We start from the raw sequence: 18,367 nt of genomic DNA, 5'->3' as shown, positions 1-18,367 counted from the left end.
TCTTTGTTGCCTGAATCGAAGCGAACAGCTATCTAACGAGTCTCGTTAATTATGAATATTAGGCGTTGTTTCCTTGATACGAGGAGAAGTAAACAAGTATTGGGTCCGTAGAGAATACATAATAAACCATACGTATACGACAAAACCTCACGGTTTTCCCCGTTATTCGTTCCACCTTTCAAGCAGGCGTTCAGCTCCAGCTATAAATAACCAACTGTTTACTCGCTTTTGCCCTCAAACACTTTTTAATGTTTCTTATTCCATGCGAACGTCTAAAAGAACCGACAGACTGACGGCGAACCCGGCCATATCCATATACGCGTGTAAAAGCGTGACCCGTTTCAAATGTGTTGCCACGTGAGTCAACAGAGAATCCTGTGGAAAAATTCGTGAAACAAGCAAAAGAAAGAAAGTACCACACAAATCGGCCAAATATTGCGCGTTTATCGTCGCATTTAATAAAAATACGACGATAAATGTTGGAAAATTGATAACTCGACGTGCCTTCGAAGGAAGCGCTAAACTTCGTTCTGCAAAAACGTTTAACACGAGGTTCTTCATTGGGACGACTTTAATGGAAATAATGTTTTTCATAGAAGCTCGTATTGTTCGGGATAATTGGATGACCAACTAAATCGCAATAATATTCTTTCTTCGTGCTCCAATACGATCGACTCGAAAGCAAACGCGAATAAGACGTTCATTATTCCAACAATGTCCATGACGAGCGCAACTCTGCTTAAAGGCATGACTTCAGCCTGAATTTGGTCGATTAATTGTCTGGCACGAGCCGTTAAACTGCTCAGATTCGATCAACGAGACTGAATCGGCGAACGAACCAATTATTTTCATCGAACGTCCTCCAGTAAAAACGCTCGTCGATCATCAATTAAACCTCCAAGACAAAAAATCGACTATGAATATCTTTTACACGCTGTGTAGTGATTTAATGCTACGATGTGCAGTAATTCTATCGTTAACGAGTTTTGTTTCAGATATTATGCGAAATTTCTACTTATTTTCTATCGTCGCGGATCGTGGATCTCCATATACATAATTCTCGATAAATGCAACGAAAGTCTTGGACTATCGATATATATTATCGGCATTACAGGATTTTCGATAGCGGTTGACGATATATATCGAGCGTGAGAATCCAGAAATACGGACAATGTATATCGATCGTCCGAGGTTTTACGCGGAAGGCGTTACGCGGAATACGTAATACGATGTTCAACCTTGAACCTCGACTCGTTCTACCGAATTGTCTAAAGAGGCGAATTCACAATTACTTCGAGCCAGTATGCAAATAATCAATCGAGGAAATATGGAATAACAGGACTTGGACTAGTAGCGCACGAAGGAAGAGAATAAAAAATGATGACGGTATTCGATTGGAAACAGTGAACGAATAAGGCTGTCAACGTCCGTGCAAGATCGATCGATATTATCGTTCGATGTCGTGTAACGTGTGCGTGCACGTGGTTGCGCACGCGTCCCACGTGTGGAGCGGCGCTCCACATTTAATCACGACCAAGAAACCGAAATTCGAAGGAAGCACGACGAGGAGGCAGAAGGAGGCGAGGAGACGAAAAGCGTACCTCGCTGTGTTCCACGCGTACGACACGCAGCAATCTATGGCTGATGTTCAGACCCATTAAAAAACCATTACGATAGGCCATTTCCGCATAGCATTTCTTTGAGCGAACTTTACGGTAAACAGTTATTTTCCTAAAGCGGTCGCGCGCACACGGTCGATCCTGTTCAACAATTAGACATCCGTGCACAGGCATCGCGACGCATAAATCTCAATAAAACGCACGATAACGATTGCTTACTCACGTGGTAGCCGGACCGCTGCAAGAAACTAATGATTCACGCGAGACCGCAGCGGAGCACCTCCTCTTCACTGTACACGGATGTTAACAGCAATATCCATCGTCTGGTCGGTGTATCATTAGGGCGTACACCTGTTGACGATCCACGCTGGAATGTTCCTCTCTCGAGTCAGCGTGGTAGGTCGATTTTCACGCGCCGGGCACACTAATCGATTTTCCGGTAACACGATACACACCGCCACGGACTCTGCATCGAAACTAAGTAACTAACCAACTAACCGATTAACTAACTCTCCGTATAACGAGGGAAACACGCACGGTCGAAGCATTCCGACGTACTTGCCAGGTGTCACGACGAAACACCACCAGCCAAGTCCACTGAACTATAACAGGCGAAGATCACGCGGTTGTAACGCGGCGGTTAAACGGCAGGTATCGCGGATACCGATCGTTCGCATTTTCTATATTCGAACCGCGACACGCTACTGAGGGGCCGGGACGAAAACGCTCGCTATATAACCTTCCTCTTTGCACCGACTCGGCGAAGGGTCATTGGTATTCGGCAACATCGATAATAAAACCTCGTTCCTCATTGGTGGCACGACCGTCACATTCGCGGCACAGTCGTCGCACTCCAGGTAAACGGGGAAAACACGTGCACTGAACCGGTGAACACGAGTCCGCTCCAAAATCTGCGCGATTAACCTTGAATCTCGCGTGCGACGCGTACGCGCACCATTGATCCCGCGATAGATCGCGACACGGTTCGGCCTATTATCGATATTGAACGGCGAACACCGCGCACGGACGATCGATGCCCGTGAATTGGCGGTGTGGAACACCGGCACCGTCGACGCCGGCCACGAGATTCGATAAATTCAACGCCAGAGAGAGAACAGACGGATCGACGGACGGAAACGAAGCACACACGAATGCCAGCAGAGAACGTACGAACGAACAGGCGAGAGCCTGGCTGCCTCGCGTTCGGTGAACAGCCCGCGGCCCCCACGTTGTTTGTCTCGCGAGTGGCCTGTTTACATGTTGACTCTCTGTTTACGCGATTCGTATCCCCTTCCCCTCTTCCGTGCCCGCGCCACCGCAACGCCTGCGATCCACCACCCACCACCCGCCGCCGCCGCCGTCTTCCCGCCACTCTACACTCTCCGTGCTGCTCGCTACCCGTGTCCCACCACTCGCTCTTTCTGTCCTTCTCGAGACCACGTTTCGTGCCGAGTTGTGTCCCGCTCGGCTTTGCCGAATAACACCGATCAGCCACGATCGTAACCGCAACCACTAGCGCTACCTTCAAACGTGAACCGCTTTTTCGATTCCATTTTAATAATTTATGCTATCCGTTCAGCTCGTTGCCAACGAGTTTGTGACAATTTTACCTTTTAACCGATCCCTGCAGCCATTTCGTTGCCGCGAACTGTATCGCGATCTACCGTGCGCGCGTTCGATATCGCAGTAGAAGCGGACGTTGCGAACAAGACGCGTTATTGTTCCGAATGCGGTGGTTTCTTTTTTAATTTGTAACGCGGCTCGAAAGTTACGACGATGGTAAATACGAAAAACGAGGAAATTTTTCATCGTGTTGGCGCTACTTGAAATTTACTTTCGACCCTTGTTCGACGCCTGTCGTCGGTGACTTCCGCTAGGTTGAACGCGTTAACGGTCTGCCGTATCGGGTACCTTGAGTACTACGCGCGTGCTTACTCACACGTACATTCGTGCCGCTGATGTGCTGGATCGCAGGTAGTCGAGTAAACGCGAATTTCGGTTGTTATTATTTCTTATCTCTGTCGCGTACGGTAGTCTATTATTGCGTGTAATGTATTTCGGTAGTCGAAAACGTCCGATTAACCCCGATCTATGATTTTGAGCGAAATAGCTTCGTACATTAAAAAATATCTAGGTTAAACAGAAGTATCGAAAGTCAACCTACTAACCTACTCAATTTTTCATTCGATGTTGCAGTGCTCCATCTTCTGCTTGGATGCAACCGTACAAGTCGTTAATTATTGACGCTCTTATTGCAATTCATGACTCCGAAAATATTTCGCGGATACAAGCAAGCAGAAGCGGTTACATCTGTTGGAAACGGTGTCGAGGATCTATTTCGTCGGCGAAGAAACGTTCGGTAGACGAATGGCTCGTCCGATCGTTGTTATCGGGTAGTCGCGTGCGCACGTGAACGCGATTCGTGAATGTAAAAATTACTGGCAGACGGTTCGGTTCAACACCGAAGAAACAATATGCATTATCAAGTTAATGACTCGCTTTCACCGATTATTTATCGTTGTACGCCTAACACGGAAAGAAACACGCAACGTTAATAGAATCTGAACGGACACAGACGGTGTATCTTGGCGACGGGCGGTTCGTTTTTACGGATATCGTAGGTTAATTGAAACTGCACGGCACGTGCTTATTAAATTGGCGCACCGCGATTTCATCGAGCCACGCGTTTAATTAGATTTTCTTTCCGCTCGTTCTCCGCTTAATCTCCCCAAAAATCGTTTCAGTGTTTCCCTCGATTCCTCGAGCGCGGTCGAATCGATAAATCCTTGCAAACTTTTTTTGCCACGAGATCACCAGCTATTGACGTTATTTGCATGACACGTGTGCGCGATCAGTCAGCGAAACTACTTAAAACACAGCCCGCGGTTATTAATACACCGCGAGCCATTATGCCTAAGCGAGGCGAGACAACTGAAAAGAATTCGAACAACAGCGCGCGTTGGAAATCGAGCCTTAACCGCCGCCCACGAGCAACCGTGTTTTGCTCTCTCGTTCGTCGCGGATAACGTTTTCTTTACAACGCAAGCCTCGAAGAAACCTCCTCTCTCGCCTTATTCTTTCCTCGTGTGTCCGTACGAGACGATACCCGCGACAAAACACGAGAACGATATCGTTCTCGTCAATGAGTATTGACAGTTTCACCGTGAGTGGTCAATTTCTTAGACGCGTTTTACGAGAGTCGATAACGCGCGGTCGTTTCTATGTATCGAAGATCGTTACACGCCTACCAACACGAATCTCCGTCCGAATTTCACGCTTCGATAGGATTTCAACGCGGTCTATCGGGCAAAACTTACGAGCGATAAAACGAGGTATAATCCGTTAATCGTAACAATGCACGAGTCGAAAGTAGAAACAGACGGGCGATTTCAGTAGATCGAGCCAATGCGTCCCGGCGCGCGTAATGCTCCAAGTGGAAACGTCATCGAAGCAACATGGCTATTCAAACATGTGGCCCACGATGAGACTACGCAGACTCGCGTGTTCCGCTCCCCACCGCACCGTTGCTTTTCTTTCTTTTTCTTTTCTTTTTTTGCCGTTCTCCGTTCCTCGATTAACATGATGCATCATACACGGCAAGAAACTGCACAAAGTGATCTTATCCGTCCGGTTTATTTATTTATTCTCGTGTCGGTTGCATGTTTTGCTTCGCGGAACGATTGCGACACGTCTTTAAAAACCAACGAGCACGATGACGTGGACGTACACACCTATACGCGTGCACACCGACACACGCGTAGTCCGGTAAAGGAACATTTCTTTCGAAGAACACGATCGATGTTTTTCCTCGTTTTCTTTCTCCGCGAGAGTCGAACGTACTTGGAACGATAACGCGATCGATCATTTTCGCTAGGTTATCGCCCGTGAGAACCAAATAGGCGAGTACGCGAAACCCAATAAGAGATATCGCTGGTTGTAATGATAATTTGCCACAGATCATCGCGGGGTTAACGTGTACTCGAGTTAACTCGATTATCATTACCACACCGCCGCCAGATATTTATCTTTCCCCCGATAAGCTCGTGCCGAAGTGAAACTACAACGGAGCCGATCGATTTAGCCATTTATCAATTAATCTTATCGACGTTGCTCGGTGTGCCCGTAACGAATTCCCGTTTTAATCACGTACAGCAAGCTATACTTTCGTAACGACGGCCCTGTTCAACGTCTGCTTCGCTAATAGCGAGTTAATTGCATCAGGTGCAGGGGAATCCCCTTTTCCGTCACTTTGTATGCTTCGCCGAGAATACCTACATCGTTATTCCCTTTCGAAAAATAAAAGAAAGGAGCGGCGCAATGTTCTTAAAGCGAGCATCGAAACCGCCGCTTTCAACCGCGACACCAACAATTTTACCGCGACACTTAAATCAATCCTCGCTCGCGGCTTTTTTCATGGAAATGTGTTTCTTACTTTCATGAATCATAAATCGATGCTTCATGACCAAACGATACACGTTACATACGCGCAACTAAGATACGACAGGGTATAAACGAGCATTTATTATCCGGGAAGCGATTATACGCGTCTTATCCAATTCTGCCATTTGACTTTTCTTTTTATCGATGTCTCGTTCCAAGTCGCAGCTGTTACGCAATTCTATTATGCACTATACAAGAAACTTCTTAGCGAATACCCATCTTTCTTGCGATTCAAATTACTCTTTCTTCGCTCCCAACCCTTTAGACCTCTTCGATTTAACGTTCCTCCAAACTATCGCTCGTAAGTTCCAAAATACTTGCACTCCCATGCTTTTTTTCTGGTTTTAGATAAGGCTTTAGGAATATATGAATCTGGTATGGAACCAGAAATGGGTGATGATATTCAGGGTGTTGAACGTTGAAGATCGGTGCTATTCGTGAGGAATATTGGAAGGGTTAATTTTGTCCCATCATTAAGAGCAACCTCTGTATCTTGTATAACACGCTGGATTATAATGTACGGGTGATTTTATTTTCATGGCGGGACCGTGACAACGAGGGACAGACACGCGTTACGACAGTCCCTATATATCGCGTAACGACCGCTGAATTTAACTGGTGGACGGTTTAGAGGGTAAATCGTCGCGTAAACGCTTGGATGGTGCGGATCGGACCTTCGGGATTTCGTTTCGGAATTGGCGCACGCGAGCGAGTGAGAGTCCGTAGATAAGGTAATCCGGACCTCGAAAACTCTCTCAGAATCCAGAAACCATCCCCTCTATTCTCGCCACAGTGTGTACCTGCGGAGAAAACGGGGGGTTGAGCCTCGGTCAGTTTAATGCGAACTCGCCCGAACGGCAAGTGGCCTCTCGCATTCGATCGAGGAAAACAATACACAGACTTCGCCAACTCGAAGGATCGCACGGTTGATCGATTATAAATTGCCTTGACGAGAATCGATTAGCGCGCTTTTCTGATTTGTTTCGCCGACAATGTACCTGCCGCAGATTGGACGAACGTGAAGAGGCTTGGGGTGGATAAAAAGGGCAGGCACAAAGTTGGCACGAGGAGAGGAACGGAAAACGGTGAGAGGTTTGAAGAAGGCATTGGCTTTATTAAGAACTTCATTCGCTTGTTCCCTCGTTTTTTTTTCACCCTCTTTTCCTTCTCGATTTCGTACGCAATCGTGCAATCCACGAAATCAGAGGGAATAAGTTACGTGCTTTATCGTGAAGTAATACGTTCGGAAACACTGTCCAAACTTTTCGTATTTCGTTTACATTGAAAATTTTTATGGAGTCATAAACACTAGAAGGTATGCTTCCCTTTGTTTATCCTCGAATATACAATTAAAAGATAATAAACATTTGCGGTGTTCATTGATTAAAAAAGAACATCATGACAATATGTAGTGCTACAAGTGTAAACGATATAACGAGAGTGTATTGTGTCTTCCACAAAAACGAAGATAAAGTTCCTGCGTACAATGCTGCCGGAAATTGTCAATTAATAATATATTAAACAAGCGAATTGTGTTTTCCTGGAGTAAAAGAAGTTTCAGGAGTTTCCAACCGGGCATTAATTATTGCCGCGATAAGTCGGTTTCTCCTCTCCGTCGTTCCCCGTTTCTCTTTCATCGAGGCTTACGATAGAAAGTGTCGAATAATCCACTCGATAAAGAAATCGTAAAGAACTCTGATAAATATCGAACGAAACAAAAGGACGAGGAAGGATAAAGTATTTATAGCTGTTTCTTTTCCCTGGACTCTGCGTTCGTTGGCTTCCTGAAACGGAGACAATAAGGATTATTAATTCGATCCTTTCGTGGACGATTGAATTCAGAGGAAACGACTCGAATCATCTTACAAACTGCTGTCTACATAATAGTTGCACGTAATTGGCAGCGTTGATCTGCTCGCTAAATTACAGACAATGCCTACTTCGTAATGTTGCGCGCCTGCCATTATCCTAACATTCTCTCTCCGTCTTCTTCACTTTCTCGTGCTGCCCTTAACAGGTTCAAGGCTCCCCGCGGTTCTTTCATTGTCCACGGAATTTTGTCTCGAAACGATCTGTACTCGAAGGTTCCGCTTTGTTCTTTGCAATATTGTCTCGTTTCCGACGATCGAATGAAATCTGTTATTTTGCGACAAATTTAAAAGATTTCATCGAGATCTTTGTTCCCTCGGAAAATGATGAACCATCGCTCGGAAGGTAGGGCTCTCAATTGTATCGATCCTAGGTCTTTTCTCTAAATCGTAGCCCTCGATTAGCTTCGACCGAAGTCGTTCTAAAATTTAGGGTTAGCCGAAGGGACGATGGCGAAGGGTGGACCCTTTTACCGGGGGCAAACACAAAATGCATTATTTATTGCCCGTAGCAGCTGGCAATTCATCGAATTCCCGCTAAAAGTGAAAGAGTTGAGGTCGAAGGGTGGCAATGGCTCGACGCAAGGCGCGTTCATTGGAAACAAAACGTCACGGCCGATACATTTACCTTTCTTTTTCCATTTTCTTTCTCGTCCAGATTTTGCGCGACTGTTTATCGTTTTGGAACGAACTCGAAGATCGACGACGAGGCAATTTATTTCACCGATGGATTCGTGGGAAGTTAGAGGTTTAATTCAGACTTTCTCTTTGTAACCAGGAAACAAATGGTTCGTAAGTTTTCGAGGCACTAATTGCGAGAGGTAAGGAAGCAAGACGAGGCTCGATGGAGCTGTAAAGTGCGCCGTAAGGGAACGCTCGAAGGGAATCGGAATAAACATTCGATCCCGGCGGATCTTTGCCGGTGTCGCACCTTCTCTTTTACCCCCATCCTCGGCAACCGTTCGTGATTTATGTTAATGTTTTTGTCTGGAACTCTAAATACAAGGAAAGGCGATTCGATTCCTGCCGCGTCAAGTTCGCGGCCCCTTCCGTTTTCTTATGCTGATGCCGATTAACTTAACTGCTTTAAGACGGCAATAAAGGTCGTCGACGCGATTTAACCGGTTTCCTTTTACCATAGAATCGACGCCGTAACGCCCTCGAACGTGAAACCAAAGCTTAGCCTGCATATTGACGATAATGGGAAAAGTTGTTGGACTCTTCGGTATCTCTACAACTCGGCTGGGGCGTCGATCAATCAGACGTTTCGTGATCGACTATCAATTTTTTTCCGTTTACTTATCTTTTGCGTTTCGAGCAATAATTAATTCCACTAGCAAAATAGCAATGATCATGAACAATTGAATGAAGCTGGCCAAAACGTCGCATCGAACGGTACGAAAGCGAGTACAGTTTTCGTTTTCAACGTAACGAAGGCCACCTCATCAATCATGCCTAATCAATGCCGTATCAACTAATCGATACGGCCCCACTTTTTTCTCTACTCCTTCGTTACCCCAGTCTTTAGATGAGAGCAAGATGCCGAAGAATGGAAGGAAACTTTCTTATTAACACGATCAATCAAATCGCCACGAATTTAAAGCATTTTTCACGATTTTTCCGGATTCCTGGCCACCCCGCGGCAGAAAATTCAGAGTCGAATGGTTAGGGATAAGTTTCGTCGATCGATGCGGGATTAAGAAGTGGCCGGGACCACTCTTCCAGCGGGGCTAATTACGAAAGTGCGATCGCTCATTGGAAATAATCAGTCCGCGCCAGCGTCAATTTCATCTTATGAAAACGAAGGGAATATACGTTCTTCGCGATCGTTTCTTAAAGCTTTCTCTCGCCATCGTTCGCATCACCGGATCCTTGAATTCTCAACTTCTTAATCCTGGCTGAAATGGAAAAGAGCTATCCGAGGGAGGGATTTTAATTGTTTACCAAATATCGAAGGACTGACACGAGAAGGGGAAGAAGTTCGCTCGTAAAAATCCGGAAAATGAACCGCTTTTTAATATTGTTTACTGTCTTTTGGTGGATCCTTTAAAATTCTGGTACAATCGTTAGCTTTTCGAGTTTTAATATGCGACGAGAAATCGTAGAAGCATTTTCAAGCGTTCTCGATACAAACGGGGCAGACTTTATCTTTTACGAGGGTCGCCCAAGGAGGACGTAACGCCGTGAAAATTGCTCAATAAACTTAATTTAAGCATCCAAGCCGATGCTTCTATAACGATATACTAATCATATTCCAACCCTCGGGCCAACCACGTGGTGAGCTCATTTATGGGCGGATGTATAAAAAAGCATTTTCTCTCCTCCGTTGCTATCAAAGCGAGTCGTGAAATTCTCACTTTCATTATTAACCTTCTTATTTCCTTTTATATTCCACATTAGATTCTTACGGGATTTATTTATAAACAGATAGTAAAACAGATAAATAGATAATAAAAATTATAATCTTTACGACTCGCGTCGTAAAACTGTGCGCGAAGTGAATAGCTTTTCGGTTACTGCCATTTTGTCTTCGCGCTCAATATATTATTAATATTCGAAATTATGGACGAAGCTCAACGAACATATGCAAAAATAACTTTTCTACCTTTAACGCCTCTGAAGGAAATTGTCGACTTGCCCGATACCGGACGATTAGCATAATTTACACGGTTTCGGATGAATTCGTGTACAAGGAAGATTGTCGTAAACTACATTAGTTAGAAAGCGCAATAAATTATTCGTAAAGTGGTTGATGTACGATCGAATTATTTATTCGTGTATAATGTCGCGTTTGTACCAGCTGTTATATTGCATTACATCATGGACAGACGTAGCTTCATTTAAATATCATAAACTAAACGAAAGCGTGGCAATGTCTGGCACGACTTCTGAAACGTCTATTCTCCGAGACTCCGCTTAATATTTAACACCTGCGACGAGCACCCGTTGCGTCTCGTAATTCTCGGTCCTGCGTTATTTTCTACAATGTAGCGTGTAGAACAGCCTCTAAACATCAGACGCGAAGCAGACAAATTAGACGCCTCGAAGTTCTCAATTTCTCGTCGGCACTTTTTCTTTTGACGGCGAAAAGAAAGGAACAGATACGGCTGCATAACGAAATACTGAGTAGTTCAGTGACCATCAGAGAAAGCAGGTGAACTTCTCGGTATCGTTTAAAATCATATTAGAACGTTATGACCCATCGATTATTCTAATTGAGATGCAAGAAACCGCGGAATTCGAAGCACGAGGTAATCGTTAAATCGAATAAAACTCTGCGCACATGTGCATATTTCAACTTTCACTAAGAGTTGCTACACAGATAAAGTATTTACCTGCTGATAAAACGAGGAAATTCACCGTTTAGACGAAACGAAACACGCGCAGAACAATGTTGCCATACTTTCACCGGTATTCAAACAAAATCCAAGCCAAAGAGAAATTCGTTGCGCGAATTGAAACGGGTCGAAGAACTCTCCGCTATGTATGAAATCTCGAACGCGAGATAAACAACAAGGACTGTCCCACCGCGTTCGCCCGAATTCGATTTATAAACACAATAAATTCCAACAAATATTTCTCCGAATCTCTGTTACGTCCGAGTTAATTGATTCGTAATCAAACAAATAACGAAACCGTCGAGATAAGCCGAATCTGGCTGAGATTCCTTCCTGCCTTGTAACATTCTATCTTACATAATGTCATCGTAACTCGTTCACTGATATGACGTTTCAGCGAATCTCGGTGGGTTCAAGCATCTGATAACAATTATCTTACGCTCGAAATAAAAAGAAACTCGATGTCTTTCACGATTTCCTAATAACGATATTCGAAATACCGGAGGACAAGATAAAAATAGGAGTAATTTCATTATATAGAAACCTAGAAGTGTAGAGTTGTTGTGCAAATATATTTTAACATTCAAGCTCGAGTATAAGTTCCTATCCCAATTTATAAAAGCACTGTGATACAGGGAATTTCCAAATGCTATTGAAATTAAGCGAAACTTTTGTATGAGAAATGCGTGAGCACATATTGAACTGGAATCTAGTTATAATCATTCGCCCAACCGGTGAAGGGAAGACATTTCGTCGAAAGAGAATGTAATTGCAGCAGGTATTATCGGCAAAGAGAAACAGGTGTAACGAGCCGCGCGACGACGTGCATACTCTGTCTGTGACAATCTTGCTGCGATCAGGCGGAAACGGTATTTCAATAAGGAGTAGAAAATAATCAGGCTCGAGAGCGCTCTCTCTGGCGATATGCATGCTCTCGACGTGCCTAAATCTTCCCTCCCGCGACATCAGATGAATGAATATGGATGCCAATGATTCCTAACCCTGTTCCTGTCCAGAGAGACCAATCATCGCTTGTGCACGACACGCGAAGAACACTCTTTCCCCGACACGGTCCGGTAGCGTTTAACTTTGCCGCGTCGTTTTAACGTATAGAGTATCTGGCTGATGAGGGGACCTCTCAGCATCAATTCACCGTGGCAGAGGCACAATCATCGAGGGCAAAGTCATCGGGGAAAAATAATTACAATCGGTCGCCTAGTAAGCGCCCGTGTATTCCACCAATTCCCGCGTCTCTCCCTGTCTCCCGATCTCTCTGTTACACTTCCATCGACTTCAACCCCCCTAAGTCACCCGTATACCGGGACCACTTCACATATTCGCGGTTCGACGATCCTGTACAAAATCCTAGCCGTCGTTATACTTGCACGGTGCTCTTTATTATTACTTTTTTATAACGACGTGACAGCGCGTCAAAGGTTCGAACCGGCACGCTTCGAGCACGGACCCGATCACCGAACAACAATACTAACGACATACTACACCAAGATATCTGTCTATATGCCGGAGACTGCTCTAAAGAGAGGATGGATGTAGTCATTGAGAGATTTTTCAAAGAAAGCCAGACGAACCGTCGCTCCGTCCGAATCTACAGAAAATTTGTTTTCTTTATGTAGACGTAACTGAAGATACAAGTACCTAAGAAATTTAAAGACCTAAGATCTGTAGGAAAATGTGGAGACCTACAGGTGCAGAAATCTGGAAATATAATTATTCCCTGCGTCTAAATTCCAATTGAAAAGAGGAGAGTTTCGTAGGAAAGTTGAAAGACATGTACAGGTCCATTACACTACAGTAAACTATCTCCTACTCGATTTGCTCCAACACCCAGAAAAGGATGATCCAGACGTAGAGGACCTAGGACAATTTAATTTTACATAGAATATCTCTGTATCTCCGTTCTGAAACGATAATGTATACCAGCTTAATTTATCTTATACATAATGACCGTAATAATAATTTCTTGGTCTACGCGTACTGCTATCGTAACGATAATCGCATTTAGCTAGATGGTTGGAGAAGTTAGTGGTATTTTTTCGCGCCATACGATGGAACGCGAAGAGAAAAATGCATTATCGTTCTTTTAAACGTGTACATATTGCGTATAGGTTAGATTTTCAATTAAACAGCGCTTGGCTATCGTGGTAGCAGCCACTTAGCGCGATAGGGGAACGTTTCCATTACCGGTACACGCGTTTCAATGACGCCGGGGAAAGGAAAAGCGGAGAGAGGAGTTGGAGAACTGAAAACAGCAGTTTAAGGTGGTCGGAGGAAGAAGACTGTCCAATGTTCTCTCCAAGTTTGCAGCCGGTAAGGAGGCTGATCTATAAATAGGCAGCAGACGGGTCTAGGAACACCAAAAAACGGGCATCGGGATGATCGGCCAAGGAATGTTCACCCCTTGCGCTGAAACTAGTCTCGAATCGATCAGTGTTTCTCAAAATTGACCCCTTGACTCTCTAGCGTCGCTCGAATGAAATTTGCTGAAAATTGAATTACTCGACAGTACGATGTATCATTTGACACTGTTTTCGCGATACAAGCAGTCCTTTCTTTCCTGCGTTTCCTTCCGAGAACATTCATTTTACTCCCACGTGGTTGTTGAAAATGTTAGCTCATTCAAAGAGAAGAGTCTGAACCTGATACATTTGGTTCAATGACAGCAGATAAATTTCCTCGACGTACCGTACAATCGTGTTTCTGCGGCGGATGCATTCGCTCTTCCCGCTTAAAGGGTTAATCGAATCGCGTATATCTAGTACCGCAACAAAGTACTTTTCTGCTTAAGAAACATAACGTATTCATTTCGTGAGTTATTAATTATACGAAGGGAGTGTAAACTTGTATCGCGGCATTCTCTCTCTGTTTCTCGCATTCAGCCTCGTTAGGATCATTAACCCTAATGGTATTCCCAACACGTAGCGCGGAAACTTTAGGGCGACGTGAACACGAACTTCCGGGAAGATTTTCTTTATCTCGTCCATCGTCGTGCCGTTGCCTCCCCTCTTTCTCGTGCTCCTACACGATCCCCGCACAATTCAACGACGTCGAAGCGTCAAGTCCACGGTCTGGCTTGTTTCGATCTTAACGCGCCGGCATTTGCATTCATACTTTTCCACCATAAAACGTACGCGTACGAGCGGCTCGTAGCAACCTGGTACGATTCTATTCTAGATTCATAACTATTAATACTAATGTCCGCGAGAAGTCGAGCCAGGACCGGTTTCTTGGCTGACGTTGACCATTTCTACCTCTCATCAATGGTACATTCAAACATGGACAAACATGAATTTATCAACGGGCTGGGACCACCACCGTGAGCGACGGTGTACCACGTTGTCTCTCGGCTGTACACGACTAAATTTATTCGAAGCGCACCGTTCGAACGTGGTAGCCCTACACATGCCCCGCGGTCTTTCTCGCCAATGAAATCCGCCTTATCGCCGCTAATTAGTTTTACGCGCGTGTATAAGGTTAACGAGCCGCGGAAAGATCGAATCGTGTGCATCCTTGACGTTGAAAAAACAACGGAATCATGGGTGTGGAGTGCGAGCAAGAAAAACGTAATAACGACCGTGTGGCGGAGATAGTAGATGAAACGAAAACACGTAAGCTACGAGAAAGAGATAAAAGGGGTGAAAAAAAAAGAAACGAGAACAGTTCTTTCGTTAGCGTTCATCGCGTACACCTACAACACGTTGCGCCGAGTTATTTAGAGCGCGATTATGTACTCGATGATTCATATATTTCAATTTTCTCTTCGTTAACTCACCGACGATCGAAGACAAGCATAATCATGTGATTCTCAGCGAGTACGCGTTATCTTATCTCGGTGTACACGATACGCCGCGCACGATAATGCTGCATTCGGTGTTGTTTAATGTCGGTGCAAGAAATTCCTCGCGAACGAGAGAAGAAATTAAAAAAAACTTTGCGAATCGTTGGTGACAATCCACTGAATCAACGTTTCTCCGATCTTGTAAATATCGAAACGCGAGAAATATGTTTGGCGGGAAAAATCTGTCTCGGAAAGAAAGCTGAAAGGAACGAGCGTGAGACTTGAGGCGCACGGTGCTGGCAAATTTTTCATTATCTTGCGCCATAATCTATTTACAGAAAAGATTTAAAGCTGGAACGTGAGGTGTTCCCAGTGTGGGGTTACTGAATTCATTATTCCTTTAAAAATATTAACTTTACTAACTTCGCCGCAGCTCGTTCTCTTTTTTTCCGCGGAAAGAGAGAAAGAAACACAAACGTGTACGATAGGAACGTTAAAATTTTGCCACCGCTTTCTAGGATATTTTTATCTTGCAATAAGAAATCCGTGCTCGGTCGAACAACGTTATTTCGTATTTCCTCGATACGTTTAGGCCCGGTGAATTTCAGCTTGCGCAATTATAGACAACGATATTTCAACGATATATCTTTGGAAACGTCTTGCTCTAAGAGCAATAATTAACCGAATTAAATAATTGCCGTTGCACTATACTAGCAAGTCATATTTCAAGCACGATACATGTTTGGAGGTATACGTCGCAACCGCTGTCGCAATGTAATTTACGCGATTCTATGAATAACCATCGTTCGAAATAGAATCTTGTTGTCATTGGTTCACTAGCCGATATTCTAATCTGGCGAAATTAAATTGGCCGGCTAAGATCTCCAGCCGGCGATAAGTCGAAACGAAATAACCGGTGTCTGGGTAGCTAAAAGTGACGATACGATAAACGTGCTTACTCAACGTTAATCGCGTGCGTTGCTTATGAAAGTTATTTTCACGCGAAACCAGGTCGGGCCGACGAAAAATTTAGGTTTTTGCGAAAATTTATACACGCCGCTAAGCATCCTCGCGGCGTGTAAAATTAGTGTTTTGCAAAAGCTGCGCGAGCGATATTAAGTGGCCCGATCGCGTAAATAAATGAACCGATGAGAGCCAGCTACATACCAATTCCTTAGTACACTTGGCTGAACTATACTTGAAACTTCCGTGACCGCGAGGCGAAATATACCAAAGTCGCCGGGAATGGAGCAAAGAGCAAATGCGTCTACTAGGAGGAACGAACAGTAAATCTGTCTCATCGTTTGGCACGGTCGTGTTCACCACCTCGAATGAATTATTTACTTATCAATTATTAAGCGGGCTCGTCGTGTACCGCTTAAAGATTTATACCGTCGAGAAATTGTCTCTGCATTTTCACGCGGTCATTTCATAACGCATTTGCCGTATTTATGATGTTAGACCGGTTTCAAGGTTACCACATGCCAAATATAAATAATTCTGTATCGCAGCCTACATTCGATTCCGTGCTCATCCTTTAACGAGACATCGAACACGATTATTCCTCGTCGATTTATCCGATCGGGTGCGTACGAATTCGCAGCGTCATCGTATATCGTCATATTGCTCGAAAAAAGAACTTAATTTGTTTAATAATACATCATGAGCTTCGTTCATTCAGCTTATTACTGTCAGAGATCAAATTTTTCACCTCGGAGTATGTTTTACCGTCCACTTGAAAAATACGTTTATAATAGAACGTAGTGCAACGGAACGATACACGAGTCGTGTCAATCATTCTCCAAGCTAAATTGGTGCTGCTTAATCAAGCACAAGTAAAATATCCGACAACTTAGGACGCTAACGAGAATCCAACATTTGTTGGATTATTTATAAAATCTTTTTACGTTGCTAAGAATTTTTGATTCGATAACAATGAAACATCGTTATAATCAAGCGAATTGCTAGCAAGGTACAGCAATGTCTCGGTGAGGAAATTCTTTCGTAGATGGTCCCGGAATAGGAGCAAAATGGAGCAAAATCTGAGGGAGTAGCACAGGGACAGACAGAGAGAGTCAAGTGTACCGACGTCGTACACAGCCGAGCGGTAAATCCATCGCGTCGTTCGGTATGTAAATCGCTTATCGCTTCGAGTGGACCACTCGGTATAATTAGGTAGGTAGGTAGGTAGGTAAGTGTAAGTATAGGTAGATAGGAATGGCATCATGTGCGCCGACATGTATCTACACATCTAATGGCGAGGAGGACGAGAGCAACCTCGCGGAATTAGGCTCTTCCGTTGTTTCTATTACAAAATAGATGGCACGATATTGCGGGGCATCACCGCGGCGCAGCTAATCTCTGCTTCTTTTTCACCGCGTAATACCGGTTGCGATACGATATCTCGATTATGGCACTTTACGAAATATCCAAGTAGGCGAACAGAAATCGCCAGTCGGGTCGTCTCGAGTCTATCGTTCGCGAAGGATATCGATATTAGGTCACCAAACCTTACATTTTATTCTTAACGAAGATGATTATTCGACCTATTGAAAGCTGTTTAAATATGACTCTGATTTTCAAAGAGATGCAATTTATGAAGGACCAGCTGCATCGACTATGTTATTTAACTGATCGTGACAATCCACAAACAATTTTGCCAGCTGGCTAAAATATAATAGGAATTAATGAATGTAGAAATCAGAGAACACGATACAAATACACCTGGTGAATTTAATTCCCATACTGGAAGAGATCGACATTGACAAGCGAAACGATACGCGCGACAGGGGTCGGAAAATTGATGTCTATAACGCTGGAGTTTCGCTTTGGAATCCCGTAATCGATCGGACGAGAAAAAAAATATGACAAAGCAAAACGTTTCGCTGGAGCCGCGAAAATACCGATAAATCGGCGCGCGAATCGCGCGTAAGCCGTACAGCGGCACGACGTGGAAATTGGCACGGAAGAGGACACTGGTCGCTCTAAATTATTCTCTTAAAATGTATCCTCAATAATTTAATACTCGTTCGAGCTGCCCGGACGAATTTAAAGCGTAAATAACACGGTACATCCAACAGGCAGATATCGTTAATCCCGGTCCTGTGGCCGGTAGCTCTCTGTAAAGCTTCGTTTCTGGCTTATCCGTCACCAGATAAAAGCCAACAAATCATTGCATCGCAAGATGTATCCGTAACCATTAATCCGCGGCTGCATCCTATCCAGCTACTTAACGGCACTGGGTGAGTGCAACGAATGTCATCCTCTACTGCAGCCCCATGCACTCTGTCGTTCCGCGATGCAGGC

At 44.4% G+C, this 18,367-nt stretch overlaps 1 protein-coding gene across 21 annotated transcripts in view; it reads right to left on the bottom strand.

The window, feature by feature from the left end:
- The window catches only part of FoxP (forkhead box transcription factor P), a 222,937-nt gene that overhangs the window by 166,278 nt on the left and 38,292 nt on the right, over positions 1-18,367 (bottom strand). For 2 of the 21 annotated variants that reach the window (XM_076532610.1, XM_076532614.1), the window contains exon 1: positions 1,843-2,956. The exons of 18 other annotated variants lie outside the window; for them this stretch is intronic. The gene's annotated coding sequence lies outside the window, so the exon portion shown is untranslated. Of the gene's footprint in view, positions 1-1,838; positions 2,957-18,367 lie in introns of those variants that run through there. One more of the 21 variants, XM_076532611.1, reaches the window with a different exon arrangement.

This window comes from Megachile rotundata, chromosome 6, assembly GCF_050947335.1.
Source record: "Megachile rotundata isolate GNS110a chromosome 6, iyMegRotu1, whole genome shotgun sequence".
In the NCBI taxonomy this organism is placed as follows: domain Eukaryota; kingdom Metazoa; phylum Arthropoda; class Insecta; order Hymenoptera; family Megachilidae; genus Megachile; species Megachile rotundata.
This window is presented reverse-complemented; position numbering and strand designations above follow the sequence as displayed.